Here is a 12,597-nt window from a genome sequence, read left to right as displayed (position 1 = left end):
GAGAGGGAAAGTAAGAGAGAGAAAAAGAAACAGAGAATTTTTTTTTTTTTTTTGAAGCACATTGTACGGTAAAGCCATAACAATTACCCACTAATATGGCATCGAGAGGCCCAACCAGAAGCTACTGCATGGTCCAAAATACAGTCACCAAATGGAAATACAGCAGCACCTGCTGATAGGACATCACCTGCTGATAGGACAGCCTCCTTAGTAATTAATGCAAGGTTCGGGTCCCTGACTATCAGGCAGATAACGTCAGCCCAGATAAAACGTTTACCTCCAGCACCCTTACTAGTGACATGGCTACAAGGATAGACATAGAAACAGAAAATTTCCAACATCTCTGGCGGCTGTTTGCGCAAAATACTGCCAACTTAGAATACAGCTTTTTCTTCTTCCTTTGTCAGAAAAATCACTCATTAAAAATGAGGACTGAGGGACAAATAAAGAGAAGCGAGAGTAATGGGAGCTGCTGATAATGCATCCACAATGCATTCTCTACTCTCCATTAAAAAAAAAAATATTAAGTATTGTAATTATAAAAGTCCAACTGACGTGTTTAAGAGAAAAGTACAGAAATAGATTTCCCTCTCACTAACTGAAAATAAATGGAATTATCTTAACTATTTCTGCTGTAAAAAAAAAAAAAATTAACTTGATAGATATAAGGACATCTGTGGACGAGAACATCGAATTATTAAATAAAACAAATCAAACAAATGAAAAACTGAAATAAAGCGTAAATATTAACATTTGCAGTAAAAAATAACATTAAATAGTACAACACACTTATCTGCCAAAGTCTTCCGTCTATACTGCAAATTATTAAAGACGCTTCACTTTAAATATGTTCAGCGTTCTAAACATTTAAAAAAATAAACCGTCAGAACGTGAGTCCTGTTCCAAAACCAATCTTGATGTCTGAGAACCTTCAATCCAAAAACTTCAACATCCTTTTGGTACAGTGTATCCCTTACTGTCTCCCAATCACAGTCTGAGAAATTCACCTGGTCAAAAGCAGATTTCAAAGAACTTCATACAACTGGATCCTTCAATTTGGAGAAATTAATACACTTAGGCACTTTGCCTCCATTAAAGCGGCTTTTCTTGCAAATTGAAATTTTAAGTTTAGTTCTGATCATTAAATGATTAGTACCACAGTTGACACCATACATTACTCTGACTTTGCAAAGATTTCCAAGATTACCATGTCTACACAGTATGTAATCAAGAAAATAGCCATGCTTAGACTGGGGATGGATCTCCTTGTTCTTCTGGTGAGAAAAAGTATTGGTGATAACAAGATTTAGTTCACTGCAGAGCTGAAGGAGCAGCAGATCATTTGAATTGACTCTGCCAATGTCATATAGACATAGCGGAGACCAGGTTTAAGCCGATCCATACATTGAAGTCACCAAGAATCACCAAACCCTCAGCACCTGGCAAGCCAGTAATAACAGATCTAAGCATATGATAAAAAGAAGTAATAGCGTCCTCAGACAAAGTAAAATTGGTGCATAGACAGAAAGAACATTCATGTAACAACCAGCAAGGGGAATTCTCAATCTCTTGCACAGTCATTTATGCGATATTAGGATAAGCAACAAAAGTCGCCAGCATGCAGATCAATTACATACTTTCAGCCCATAAGGCCTACACGAGTCACAACTTTTCCATCACCACAGGACTTTTGAGGATAGGTTTAGACAAGTGTCATTGTCTGGGAGAGTATCTGTACTAAAGATGCTATTAGAGTTTTAGCTTTGTACAACAGCTAAGTCGCTCTCTCGGTTCAAAATGTTGAGATCCAGCAAGAAGCAAGAGCAAGATAGCAAGCAACAAGTCAAACTGCAGACCAGCTTAATGCGAGTCCTGGTCTTCCACTTTATGGTTTTTTAAAGTCAGAGATTTGCTTCTCCTAGAAGGGTTACCGCCACAACGGCTTACAGGAGTCCTCTCCACCCTAATGCCATTCAATTCATGACTGGGACTTAGGTTGCTGGGCACCAGAGTATACTCCACACACCGGTGGGTCATGAATGCCACAGCTAACATGGCCTAAGCTCGTCTGGAGGTTTCTGTCAGGGTTAACTCACCCTTAACCTTTGGTTAAAAAACCTTGGCCAGCAAGACAGCATATATATATATATATATATATATATATATATAAATTTAATTTAACTGCAGAGACCCGTGTCACAATGGCTAGAGTACTTTAAAAACTCAATTGTAAAAGTGATATTCTCCTGTAGGTTGATGGTTCAATTTTCAGTGTGGGGGATCAAAAAATACAATTGTGAAATACTCTGAGGGCCTCTATCCAATCATGATTGACAGAACAAGAGCATTCTATCCCATGAAGTAAATAAAAGGTTCCATTCGAAATTCCATCCAAATTCATGAGTTTTACAGAAACATTCCGGAGTTCAACACGATACACCTGAAGAAGGTTGGAGTTTATATCGACCAAAACGCAAAAAGATGAGAACAGTAGTCTGATGAATCCAAATAATATGAATAACCAATCCTCATCTCAAAAATTCAGAAATATAATATATATATATACATACACATACATAATAACTTCAAACTACACATGAAACTTATATTAAATTCTTTTGATCCACACACTAGTCAGGTTCCTAATGTAATTTTGAGGGAACTTTTTGGAGATTTGCAAATCTATACATTTTTGGAAAGGTTTTGGTCTCAGGAATCAGAAAACCAATGTTTGCATTTGCCCAGATGCGTATATGGCGGCCATATTGGATTTACAAAATGGCCGCCATAAGATGTACGTTTTTGAATATCGCGGCTTCTAAATAAGCTGAAAAACTGATTTTAACTGCTAAACCTACATTTTCAGGGCCAGGGAAACCAATGGCGGTGGTTATAAAATTTTCCCAGATGTGTATATGGCAGTCATATTGGAATTTACAAAATGGCCGCTGTAAAATGTACGTTTTTTAATATCTTCGCCTCTAAATAAGTCGGCACACTGATTTTAACTGCTAAACCTACATTTTCAGGGTCATAGAATCCAATGGTGGTAGTTATAAAGCAACAACATCTTTAACATTAACCTTTAGATGCATAACTGGGTTCAAACTGATGTGGTGTTGTTTTATTGCAATATCTTTGTAATAAAAAATATGTATCATTTATAAATTCATATTTCAGCTGTTCCTAAAAAATCTTGCTTTTATATCACTAATTCAAATTGTTAATTTACCTCTGATACTTTGAGAACTTGTAGTTTTTGTATTGCTATTCTAACATTACTGTAATTCTCTCTTTGTAGGTGAGGCATGAGTGATGAGTCGCAAAGTAGAAAGGAAGCATGTCAAACCAAGGAGTCCATTAACTGGAAGCAGTGCATTCTCTGCCAGTCTGATGATAAAAAGAAAGTCTTGGTGCAACATCCTCAATTAGAGTCCTATGGGCTCGTACTGCAAGTAATTCTAGAGAGGGCTAGTTTGAATGATGGGGACTATATCCAAATCCAAAGGCGATTGCAGAACTGCACACCAGAAACATTGTGTGAAGAGAGGGCGGTCTGGCATCGCTCATGTCATTCGAGTGCAACTAACAAAGTTGAAATACAACGTGCAAGAGATCGCATCGCACACGCTTTAGCTACAGGACACTACACTGCCAAAAAGCCTGGGCAGAAAAGAGGAATTACAGGAGAGGCTGTTCCAAACACCTCTACATCTGGTTCTGCATTGCCATTCACACGATCACATACAAGTCCACTAGATAAGAAAGAGTGCTTCTTCTGCCAACAGGACAATGGCCAACAACTGTACCAGATCAGGACTGAGAATGCAGGTAAAACTCTCAAAGATGCTGTGGAAAGGTCCCATAATCCTGCACTGAAAACTAGGCTGAACACCTGCATATCACCAGGTGATGCACATGCAATTGATGCCCTATACCACAAAGCTTGCTGGACCCAAAATGTGTTCCATGCTCTTCGAGATACTAACACTAGAAAAACTGCTGAAGAACCCTTTCTACAAAAGGCGAGTCTGCTTGAGCTGATAAATCTTATTGATGTAGAAACAAAAAACAAAGCATACCTTGGGATGGATGATATTGAAACGACTTATGTTAATATGCTTGGTTCAGAAGTTTTTGAAGGTCATGTACCTGTATTCAGTAGAAAATGGCTGAAAGAAAGGATCCTTACTTATTTGCCACACCTGAAGTCTGTTCGACCAAACATAAGGAAGCCAACTGTCCTCTACTCCCCAGATGCATGTGAAGAGGACATGGTTAATACCTCAATGACAACTGGTAAGGAGGAGAACAGCATGAAGACAATCTACAAAGCAGCACAGGTGATAAGGAAAAGCATTGTAACCTTCAAAGAGCCCAAGGAAAGAAATGTCATGCAGGTATCTAGTGACAATAATGATGTTCCAGCTGAATTATACACCTTAATCCATTGGATAATGGTTGGGCCTGCTGAAAAGCTGGAAACTGTAAAGAGAACTAAAGATGTTGACCGAGCAACACTGACGGTGAGCCAGAATATCATGTATGGGTTCAAATCCAGTAAACAGGTAAGGTACAAGCCAAGCAATGAATCAGCATTTAAGTCACCCCGTTCACGAGGGAATTCTCAGGTTCTGGGACTGGCACTGACTGTCCACCATGACACACGCAACAAGAAGCTGTTGAATCTTCTCAATGCTCATGGCTACGCTATTTCACATCGCCGTGTCCTTCTCATGGAAACTGCTCTGGCAAATGCTGTTGTAGAAAACACCAGAGCATACCAAGGCCTCTATGTACCACCATTCCTGAAGAAGAGGACCTTTGTGTTTTTCGCCGTAGATAACACAGATTTTGCAGAGGATACTCCTGATGGGAAGGGAACCACCCACGGAACCATCACAGCAGTGTACCAGAAAGTTGACCCTTCTAAAGAACCTGTTGCAGAACCTTTGATTATAGGTGATGCAAAGAGTATATCAGTCACACCCTATCATGTAGACATGCTTCACTGTAATAAGCCCAAACCACAGGCTACCAAGAGGTCAGAACAGTTTGCCATTGGCCAGGGGATCTCAGAATCCTATCAGCTGACACAGCTTGGATGGGTTGTTGCATCTGCTTTATCCAGAATGAAACCTCGAGAAACCTCCAGCAAGATTCCAGGCTGGGCAGGATACAACTCACTGCTGTCTGAAAGCCTTCCCTTGACACAGGTTGGAGCCTTGCCACTACTCCCTGAGGTGGCACACGAGTGGTCAACTCTACTAACTGTGATCGTACAAGCAAATAAGCTGAGAAAGTTGGCAGTTGGGGAAGATCACCCCACAGTCATTACCTTTGACATGGCTCTTTATGAGAAGGTGGTGCAGCTCCTAGATGCCAGACCTGACTTGAAACAAATGGTTGTTCCCAGACTGGGTGAACTGCAGGTCATAATGGCTGCCCTCAGAGTGCTTGGTGCCTCCATGGAGAACTCAGGCATAGATGATGCCTGGGTGGAAGCAGGTGTGTATGGTCCTGTCACGACAAGGCAAATCCTGAAATGCACACACTACAAGCGAGCTCTCCATGCCCATATCTACTCATACATAGCACTCTATGAAATGGCTCTGGAGGTGTTCTTCAAGGACAACCCACAATTGAAAGATGTGTGCCTGACGGCAGCAGAAGGAGTAGAAGCTGCCTGCTCTGAGGATAAAGACACGAAGGCTGAATCCGTGAAGCAAGCAAACAGCACCCTTCAGGAAGACTTGACCACTGCTGAGGTCATCACAGCATTTAAAAAATTGAAGGAACAGAAATCCCAGACTGCAATGTTCAAGGCCATGATGAGGTACCTAGATTGGGTGGAAGCAATTCTGTTCTTTGTAGCAGCAACTCGAAATGCTGACCTGGAACTCCATCTGCAAGCTGGAGAAGCACTTATCAAACTGTTCTTTGCCATGGACCGCATCAAGTATAAGCGACTCTGGCCAAGATACATTGCAGATATGCATGACTTGAGAAGCAATCACCCTCATACATGGGAGGAATTACGAGCAGGCAATATATCAGTCACGGAAAGTGTCATTCCCTTCGTGTCTGTTGGGGCAGACCATGCATGTGAACACCTGAACAAACTGATGAAGACTAGCTCTAGCATAATAGGCATCTCCAACAATGCCAATGCCAGACAGAGATTTTTTCTGGCCACACCAGAACTTTCACGTCTGTCAAAAGAGTTCAAGAGTCAGTTTGGCATGGAAGCTGACAGAATCACAGAGCATCATGAGCTTGGACCAAGTGCAGTCAAGAGGGCACATGGTACAGTCGACAAGATCAAGGAAGCCTTGCTCAGCCATGGAAACCCCTTTACCACTAAAGTGGAAAAGCTGTACAATGTGATCCCAGATGAGTATGTACCACATATCTTGAATATTGATGTCACTGGACAGAAGTTGTATAAGGATTACGTGTCAGAACGGATCAATGGAGATGTCAGCCTCTGGGCCCCTGTGAAGAAAGAGAACAACAAGATGTTCCTTTCTGGGAACAAGAAGATTACAGTGAAACTCAGAGACAATACTGTGGATCTGAAGGAGACCAAGGACCTGTTTGCAAAGCTGATGGTACTTGCCAGGTCAAGCCGAGACATCAACCAGAAAGAGGCCATAGGAAACCATAAATTCACTCTGACACCAAGAGCACTGTTTGCCCCTGATGGAACAATGCTGCCATGCTACAACAAGTCCAAGTTAATCCATCTACTTGAGAAGCTGACAAGAGAAGACATGCCCCATGAAGACCAGTCACCTCAAGCTGGAAATTCTACCCACCAAGATGCAACGTATACAGGATTTACAGAGCCCACATCTACTGATCAGCCAAGTCGGAAGATAGCACTGGTGGATGGCATGGTGCTTGTGCAGAAGCTGAGCAAGAAACCAGAGACTCTAGTGACACTCAAGGATCTGAGTAGCTGCTTCAATGACAGACTGATGCAACTAACACGAGATTATGATGAAATCATCCTCGTTTTTGACACATACCGAGCAGATTCTCTGAAAAGTGCAACCAGAGAAAAACGAAGACAAGGAAAAGCTTCTGTTCAGTATCAAGTCAGAGATGACACTAACATCAAACACATCCCAATGAGGAGGTTCCTCTCCCATGACAAGACGAAGGCTGATCTGACTGACTATCTTGCTGCCCAAACTCTAGAGTATAACAAGGGATCATCCAAGCTGATCATCATATCTGCTTTTGGATACACTAAGAGCAACAGAGACCTGGTCTTTGAAGTAAATAACCATGAGGAAGCAGACACGCTGCTTATCCACCAGGCTGTGCTGGCTTCACAGCGAAACCCACCTGATGCACAGTTAGTGTTTTTCTCTCCAGATACGGACGTTTTAGTGCTAGTCACAGCAAACTATGACCTATTGCTGAAAAACACGTCCATTTCTATGTCCTCTTGTGTTATACAAATTGAACCACTGTGGCGAGCTCTAGGTAAAGAAAGAGCAAAGGCGTTGCCAGCCTTCCATGCGTTCACTGGGACCGACAACACAGGGAGGTTCTCTCGTATATGCAAGACAACCTGGCTACAGATCTACCTCAAAGCAGACTCAGATGTTGTCTCTGCAAATGCTTATGGATGAAGCATAAGTGACAGATGGAATGCTGTCAAAACTGGAATCCTTTGTATGTGCAGCTTACTCGCCAAAAGGGATCAACATAAAAACAATCCCTGAACTGCGATGGCATCTGTTCTACAAGCATAGGGCAGAAAGTGACAGGCTCCCTCCAACACCTGGAGCTCTAAAGCAGCATATTTTAAGAGTCCATGTCCAAGCAAGGGTATGGGCACAAGCAACCATTGCTCTGCAGATTTCACAACTGGATCCCCTGGAAAATGGGTACTTCAAAGATTTGGATGGCACCCTAAAACCAACGACCACAGAGGTCCTCCCAGCCCCTAAGGCGATTCTTGAGATGATCATATGCAAATGTATATTTGACTGTTCTTCTGGCAGATGCTCCTGCAGGTCTAAAGACTTAGCTTGTACTGATATGTGTCGGTGCAGCAGCCAGTGCGAAAACGATGAAGATTCCCAAGTTGTGATGTATGAAAGTGATGTTGATGATGATGTTGATGATGATTATTATACATAGACTATGATCAAACATCTAATTATGTTTAAGATGGTTGCACAAACATTCAAAGTTTACAGTTAAAAGGCATTTCAATAAAAATAATTTTCTGACTAACTGCCAGGGTTGTTAAGTTTTTTACTCATATGTTGGATTATGTGTTTCAAAAGGGGGGTGGGGTACAAAAGATAAAATGATAACGTGGACCATTGACTTCCTTGACACTGAAAATGTAGGTTTAGCAGTTAAAATCATTGTTCCAACTTATTTAGAGGCCGCGGTATTACAAAACATGCATTTGACGGCAGCCATTTTGTAAAATTCCAATATGGCTGCCATATATACATATGGAAAAATTTTATAACTACCACCAGTGGCTTCCTGGACCCTGAAAATGTAGGTTTAGCAGTTAAAATCAGTGTTCCAGCGTATTTAGAAGCCAAGATATTACAAAACGTACATTTTACGGCGGCCATTTTGTAAATCCAATATGCCCGCCATATAGGCATCTGGGCAAATGCAAACATTGGTTTTCTGATTCCTTAGACAATAACCTTTCCAAAAATGTATAGATTTGCAAATCTCCAAAAAGTTCCCACAAACGTTAAAATTGTGCCATTAGGAACCTGACTACACTAAAAAATTTTTAAATAAAATAAGGTCTAATCAAACAAAAGCTCTCTGTTGTCTTTAACATTTGCTTAAATGAAAGAATGCTGTCTAAATACATACAATTCAAATTACATGATCCTGCAGTGCAACATAAAATCACAACCCAGGAATTCTAAAGCAAGTTAATTTTCTTTTTTTTTCTACTTGGGAATCACCACTTACCAAGGCCAGAAGGCCACTTGAGGATAAGGGTTAATTAATGTAAGATGGTAGTGCAGTAATCGTTTGGGTAGAATTTGATTATTGATGGGGTCAGCTCAACAAGAACTTGTTTACATTGGATTTGAATGTTCTATTCAACTGGAAAGCAGACAAGTGAACAGTGTCCCACAGGAGGCCAGTTCTGGGAAAGAAGCTTTGTTCATGGAATTAGTGTTTAGATTTAGGCACAGTTAGAGAGTGGGGGAAATCGTTTATAGTGGTTGCAGCTAGTTGAGTGTTTTTTTGTGAAAGTTTGGCAAGGGGGAACAATAGTCGAGCACCTGCTATGAAAATAATGGTAGAGCAGAGACAGGCTTACAATGTCTTTTCTGTGGGAAATATGTCGCAAGGAAAAGAAAAGGGCATCACCTACTAGGCGCACCGAGAAGCTCCTGCCCTGATATGGCAACAGTACTATATTTTTGGGAACACTTGGCTTTTACACAAATAGAGGACTGCATCAGCAGAGAGATACCTGCTAGAGCGGTAGAGTGATCCAACCATTTTTTCAACGATCTTGGCAACAGATTTGATGTATGTTCCATTTCAGATAAGGAGTGAAGGTAAATTACCATCACTGAAAAAATAATTCAGAAACATGAACTTGATAACCTTGAATACTGTGTTATCAATGAACAAAACACAGAAATACAACAGTGATTCGCAGATATCGTCGCCAACTTTGAACATTCACACTGAATTAAAATCCAAATGCCTATTCAAAGAAACTATCTTATTACCAAACCACACACATTACATCAACCTATTTGACCACAACTTTACAGATCACCAAAAAGAGTTCCTAAATCTTGAACTGCATTGCAACTTATTCAATCAGTTCAACCACCAAAACAAAAAAACAGAAATTGAATTAATATGAAAACATACTACAAATTTGAAACCGAAAAAAAAAAATCACCAAAGGCAGAATCTATAAAAAAACGATATGACAAGAGAAATTCCAATTCAATATGAACCTCTAACTTAAAAAAAGCTGCTTATGATATCCACAACCATATCACAATAAAAACAGCAGATAAAACAAATATATTTGTTGTACTCAACAAAACTGACTACCACGAAAAACTGCAAACCATCCTCAATGACTGCTCAAACTTCAAAAAAGTTAACAACAACCCAGCAAATTAAAGACATAAACAAACTCATCGCTGCCAATAATGCCTAAATTGGAAACTACCAATTTCCCAAAATTATAGAAGACTACAAACCTGGTTATTTATACGGAAATGTAAAAACACACAAACCCAACTCCCTTAAAACTCATATCACAAGTTACAACTCTAATCTATTCCATAACCAAAGTACTTAATGCCCTCATAAGCCCATATTTACCCAGTAAATAAAGTGTTAAATTCACACAAGAACTAATCTATAAATATAAAAGCGAAAATGTATGTATGTATGTTCGCTTTTTGTGTATGTCTGTAAAAGGCTTTTTTCCGAGAAGCGATCGGTCGGCTCACAACTTCTTAAAACTTTTTATATCATGTCTAAATCATAATATCTACGAGTTAACAATGGAGGTCGCCTGTCTATTTAATTTTCTCGACTTTGAAAAGATAAATATTTAACATTTTTCGCTCGCCACATGAGGATTACGCTTTTTCTGGCTAATTCTGGCGGTATTTTTCCGGTCGCGATCGCCGGAAATGTCCGAAAGCAATCAGATTTGATCAATGTGGAGTTTTTCCTTATATCAGACAATTGCTATTCAATTTGGACAATCCCCTTTTTATGGGGAGCTTCCCCCCCCCCCAACATCTTGGGGAAACAAAACAAAATTAAAAAAGCGTTCCCGCAGTAAATAAAATACTACTCCGCAGTTGACCTCATTAAGTAATTAAAAACGGGCACCTGCTAATTCTAAATAGTTAAATAAATTCAAACGTGTTTCCGTTAGTGTTTCATGGTGGCCCAGTGGTTAACGTCACACTTTTTTTTCACACTTTAATTACCAACTTTGCCTCAAGGGTTCGGGTTCGATCCTTCATACTTACCTACCAAATTTTTTTTATTATTTTAACCCCCTCCCCCCACAAACACAAACACCCGGGTGTTTTGATTTACCCAAAACCACACACACCTCCAAACACCCGGGCAATGCCGGGTACCCCCCGCCAGTACATCCTAAAAGCAAAAACCCTGACAACAAAATCATTGCCTCCCTCAACATAGAAAGTCTTTTCACAAACGTGGCTGTCAAAAAAAAAAACATATATATAATCCTTCGCAGTATATAAAACCCATCTTTCTCTCCTTAAAATTGACAAAAGAATACTTTTAAAATTACTATTATTATTATTATTATTTTATACTACTGAGGAACTCTTTTACAAGTATAAAGGTAATATCTACACCCAAATAGATGGAGTGTCAATGGGTTCCGTTCTTGGACCATTTTTCAGGGAGTTCTACATGAGTGACCTTGAAAACCGGACATTTAATAACACCAGCATACTCTCTATATATGTATCGTATGTTGATGACATACTCATTCTAGATGACAACAATGAACATATACTAACATTTAAGAAACTTTTCCCAGATAACTCCATATTTAAATTCACCATAAAACTAAATGTTAACGTTTTTGTTGTCATGTTTTTTTCCTTTCCTCAATATTATCCATAGATATTCTTCCTCAACCGACAACAATAAGATAAGACTATAAAAAGTATAAATCTAGTAGCAAAAAACAATGCCTCTCTTACCTTTAAACTACTAGAACAAACCAACATCATTTACAAGTTCAAATGCCTTATAACAACAATAAACTCAGCTTCTATTAAAACAATAAAACTAATTGTTACGTTGGTTACATCGGTTATATAATAACTACCCTGTCACGTTGCCTTACTACGCATAATACAGAATCAAGTGCTATATTACAACATTGGCAAAAAAACTGCCCCTTCTCTGAAGTTAGAGAAATTCTTGTCAGCAACACAAAGAATATACCACAAAACCCACGTCAAGAAGCAAAAAATATTTGAAACTATACACATAAAAACACAAAAACCTGCCCTTAATCAAATCACATTGCAATCCTGCAAAAACACACTCAAATGCCTGTTGTAACCATCCCCTGGCCCCTACCTGACCCAACCGTGACCACAGAACTGGGTTCTCCTCTCTCTCACACTGGGTACTCACAGCTCACATGCATTCACTGCTCTTACTATATATAAAAAAAAACCTTCTGTATCTTACCATGTAAACGGTATTGAAGTAAAGGAACGCTATAAACAGTATGTCTTATTTAAATAATGAAAAATTATGAATTATTTCAAACAATATGTACAGAATTGTGTTTATAGTATAGACAATATAAATAGAACAGTTTATAAATCGCAACAAAGTAAACCTATTTAAATTTTAATCTTATACAACTGAAACAGAAATTTTATGTATCTGGAAAGAAATATATTTCATAGCAAATTAATTAGGTTTGTGACATATTTGCATTTAAACATAATTAAAAATATCTAAATAACACTCGGGTATTTCTCATATATACACATGAAACAAAACACCACCTGACAAAGGCCAAAGGAATAGTTGGTCGTA

At 39.3% G+C, this 12,597-nt stretch overlaps 1 protein-coding gene across 5 annotated transcripts in view; it reads right to left on the bottom strand.

Annotated features, from left to right (window-relative positions):
* Positions 1 to 12,597, bottom strand: part of LOC145283787 (uncharacterized) — a 548,751-nt gene that overhangs the window by 345,567 nt on the left and 190,587 nt on the right. Inside the window, exon 3 of one of the 5 annotated variants that reach the window (XM_080132856.1) lies at positions 9,485 to 9,586. The exons of the other annotated variants lie outside the window; for them this stretch is intronic. The gene's annotated coding sequence lies outside the window, so the exon portion shown is untranslated. The remainder of the gene's footprint in view (positions 1 to 9,484; positions 9,587 to 12,597) is intronic. 5 annotated transcript variants of the gene reach the window in all.

The sequence above is a fragment of the Euprymna scolopes genome, chromosome 8 (assembly GCF_053919585.1).
Source record: "Euprymna scolopes isolate OS-2025 chromosome 8, ASM5391958v1, whole genome shotgun sequence".
NCBI classification, from domain to species: domain Eukaryota; kingdom Metazoa; phylum Mollusca; class Cephalopoda; order Sepiida; family Sepiolidae; genus Euprymna; species Euprymna scolopes.
Note: the sequence above shows the minus strand (reverse complement) of the source record. Positions and strands in the feature narration are given on the sequence as shown.